This window comes from Ochotona princeps, chromosome 19, assembly GCF_030435755.1.
Source record: "Ochotona princeps isolate mOchPri1 chromosome 19, mOchPri1.hap1, whole genome shotgun sequence".
In the NCBI taxonomy this organism is placed as follows: domain Eukaryota; kingdom Metazoa; phylum Chordata; class Mammalia; order Lagomorpha; family Ochotonidae; genus Ochotona; species Ochotona princeps.
The window spans coordinates 5,408,878-5,412,782 of record NC_080850.1 but is presented as its reverse complement, the minus strand read 5'-3'; the positions used below and the strand labels follow the sequence as shown (position 1 = coordinate 5,412,782).

At 50.7% G+C, this 3,905-nt stretch overlaps 1 pseudogene; it reads left to right on the top strand.

Annotated features, from left to right (window-relative positions):
• Positions 1 to 1,629: 1,629 nt before the first annotated feature.
• On the top strand, positions 1,630 to 1,834 carry LOC118760148 (U2 spliceosomal RNA; annotated as a pseudogene).
• Positions 1,835 to 3,905: the final 2,071 nt, after the last annotated feature.

The window sequence follows — 3,905 nt, the reverse complement described above, 5'->3', positions numbered from 1 at the left end:
ACCCCAGGGCTGCTTTGCATGCCTAGCAACAATTTAAATTCTTTCGGGATGTGGACTCAATGTTAAAACTAGCAAGAGCCCAGAGAAACACCCAGATGACGCCCAAATTCTGCACAGTGAAGGATGTGAAATCTGACGGGTTGCTCTGGGTATCGCAGTAAGTGGCAGAGACGCACAATGGGGTCCTGGCTCCAGGAACAGTGCTCCAACCCTCCTAAAGTTTAGAGTGCCCAAGGCCTCTGCAAGGAGTCACGATGTGTGGGTCATTGTAGATGCCATAGGAAGGGAGACACATGGCTAGGAAATAGTGCTAGCAGGAAGACTTACACTTCAGTCGTTGGTATCTTTTGACTGATCAGAAACCAGGTTTTTTTTAAGATTTATTATTTTTATTTGAAAATTATATATACAGAGAGAATGATAGACAGAGAGCAAGATCTTCCATCTGCTGGTTCACTCCCCAAATGGCCACAATGGCTGGAGCTGAACTGATCTGAAGCCAGGAGTTCCTTCCAGCTCTCCCACGCGGGTGCAGGGTCCCAAGGCTTTGGGCCATCCTCATTTGCCTTCCCAGGCCACAAGCAGGGAGCTGGATGAGAAGTGGGGCCGCTGGGATTAGAACCAGTGCCCATAAGAGATCCTGTCACGTGCAAGGGGAGGACTTTAGCCATTAGGCTACTGTCCCAGACCCAAGTTTGTTTGTTTGTTTGTTTCTAACTTGAGAGAGAAAGAGGGTGAATGTGTGCTCCCATGGCTGGGGACCAAAGTTATAACATGGAACTCAATCCAGACCTCCCACGTGGGTGACTCACTTCCTGAGTCCTTGCCCTGCCTGCAAGGGTCTGTGTTACACAGGAAGCTGGGGTGAAGTGTCAAGCAGAGGCACTCCAATACGGGATGCACCTGTCCTAACTGGCAGGTCCAATGCCCACCTCAATCATCTATTTTTCAGTATTCACTGGAGTCCTTAGTATCTTTGGCTCACCTTTGTGTCAAACATGATTTTCTGACTCAGAATATCTAGATATGTCAATGACTTGGCAGGAACAGAGTTCAACAGCCATTGGGGAGGCAATGGTGCCAACTGGTTACTATGTTGCAACTAGAACAAGAGGAGCCTCCTGAGCAGGGAGCCAACTTCCCACAACCCCAGCTTCCTGCCAACTTGGATGGAGGAGGAACCTGGCAGGATGAAATCCTAGCATAGATCCTTTCTGGGGCCAGTGATGCCACTCATTTCCAGAAAAGGACACTGTCATTCATGGGCCTTGATGGAAAAGTCTGTTAGCTCTTTTCCTAGACAACAGAAGATGTCAAAGAAATCCACTAGACTGCCTTCCCTGCGCTGATAAACCTGGCTGCTCCCTTACCTCAGGAGGTCAGCCTGCCCCACAGAGAGGATGATGACAATACCCATGCCTGGAGGACGGTGGAACAAAGCTAAATCACTGGAGCTGTGCCAACTACACTACTAGCCAGAGGGGATAGTCTGTGGAACATTCCTGGGGGAGTGCTGCACATATCTCCCGTAAATCAGCTCAAAGTTCCTGAGCATGGTTTTCCATTCAGGTTGTGATTCTAAATTCCTGTTTGGAAAATTAGAAGGTAGTATGGCTTCAGGCTCAGTCTATCGCTTCTCGGCCTTTTGGCTAAGATCAAGTGTAGTATGGCTTCAGTCTAACAAAGGAAACCAGGAGAATTCTGCCATTTCTTGCGCCGCAGGGAAAATCCTGATTCCTTTCCTGGATGTTGAAGTCCTACTGTGTGCTTTGAGTCAAGGCGGTTTTGAGCGATACAGAGGATTTATTCTTACTTTTCTCTTAGTCCATGCCTACACCTTTATAATATCTATGAATTTTGTGTACAAAAGTATTATTGTAGGGTTTGGAGCAAAGACTCCACTGGCTAATGCTCTGTCTACAAGTGCCAACACCCCATATGGACACTGGTCAGTGTCCCGGCTGCTTCAGTTTGGATTCAGCTCCCTGCTTATGGCCTAGGAAAGCAGCAGAGCCCAAAGCTTTGGGATTCTGCACCCACATGGGAGACCTGGAAGAAGCTCTTGGCTCCTGGCTTCCAATAAGCACAGCTCTAGCCATTGCTGCCGCTTGTGGAGTAAACCAGTGTATGGAGGATCTTTTAGTCTGTCCTTCTCACTGTAAACCTGCCTTTCCAATATAAAATAAATAAACGTTAAAAATAAAAAAATAAATGAATTTTTAAAAAAGTAGTATTATAGTGGCTGCTAAACTGTTGCAGTGTAGAGTTCTCGTTACTGATTGGCAATTTAGCCTATGGTAGATCTTCCAAAGGATGCCCTGACACCATCTAATGACGGCATCCTTCATTCTGTGCATACTCGATGCCAGACACCACAGTAACTGCTTTCTAGGAATTACTTCATTCAATTCTCACATCAACTCCAGAAGTTACAGAGAAGGAAATGGAACCTCTTAGAGGTTGGGTCGTTTTTACTGGTTCCTATGTGGTAGAGGACCCCAACCCAGGCTGTTCATCATTGAGTCTGTATGCGATGAGTGGCCAAGGGCCAGGCACGCACAGTGAGGAGACACGGCACTGTTGCTCCATGCTGTCTTGACAGTTACGCCCGATGATCATCTTGACCTGGAAAAATCTCTGGCTTGACCCTGAAACTTAGTGGTTTCCCTAGCTCTGCCCACAAACCTGCTTTCAAAGGCAGTCGTTCCAAAGAGAAGACCAGCATCTGGAAGGAATTCAGCCAGTGCTCCAATCGCCTAGCTTGTGTTCTGTGATCAGAGGACACAAGGTCTGTGTCCTTAAGAAGTCTGAAGAACATTCCAGAAGCAGACTATTATGGTTTCAGGTAGATCTTTTCCCTAGAAGCCTGACCATGGGCAAGTAACATAACCCTCTGAGCCTTAAATTTACCCATCTGGAAAATGGATATATTGTTAGGTGCTTGCAGCTAGAGCTGATTTCGGATGATGTGGCCATGTCACAGCCCACGTTCAACAGAGTTGCAGTTCCAAGCGTTTTGGAGGTTTGTTTCTGCGCTCCCAGTAGCATTCTGCTCGTGGACCACTAGCCCACACAGCTCTTCACTTTTATAAACGTGCATACAGTCTAATCGATCTCTGTGTCTGGAACGCACAGGCTCCTTAAACAGCTAATTGATCGGGAGCATGAAAGGACGAACAACTGCAAGCAATGACAGTTTTATTTTATTTTATTTTAGTTTTTTAGTGAGTGGGTGAGGCCGGCCATGAAACAGAACGCCGGTACAACTGCCCCGCCTCCTCTCCCCTCCATGGACGTTCCCTGGATCCCGTCAAATCACAGCGAACAAAAACCGTCCAGTTGGCATCCGGACGCTTCAGGCCTCACAAAGTAATTCTGGGACCGAATATAACGCTGGGTACGAAATCCTAGGCAAAGCGAAAGTCCCTCCATCAGCGTGAACGCGCGGCTGAACCTCCCAGCGGCCGCCGCCCACGCCCGCCCCGCTCTCTCTTCCTGGTTTTCCTCGGCAACCCGCCCCTCCGCTGTCACGTGACAGGGGTGCCGGCCAGGCCGAGCCTCCGATTGGCCGAGCGTCAGGGCGCCTCGCGATTGGCCCGAGGCCGGCGGGCCCCCGCCTCCCTCCTCCTCCTCGCCGCGGCCCACGTGAGGGGGGCGAGTCACGCGATTTCCGGGAACCCGTCAGGAAGGACATAAACAAAACAAACCCGAGGCAGCATGGAGAGGGGCCGTGGCCCCTGCAGCGCGGCGGGACCGAGCCCCTGAGCCGTCCCCCACACGTCCAGGTGCGTGACGCTACCCGCCGCCCGGAGCCCTCCCGGGGGCCCCGGGCGCGGGGAGGGACCCGGCCGGGCAGGGGGCGCGGATGGAGCAGGGGCCTGCCGGCCTAGGCGGCTGCAGCGGCC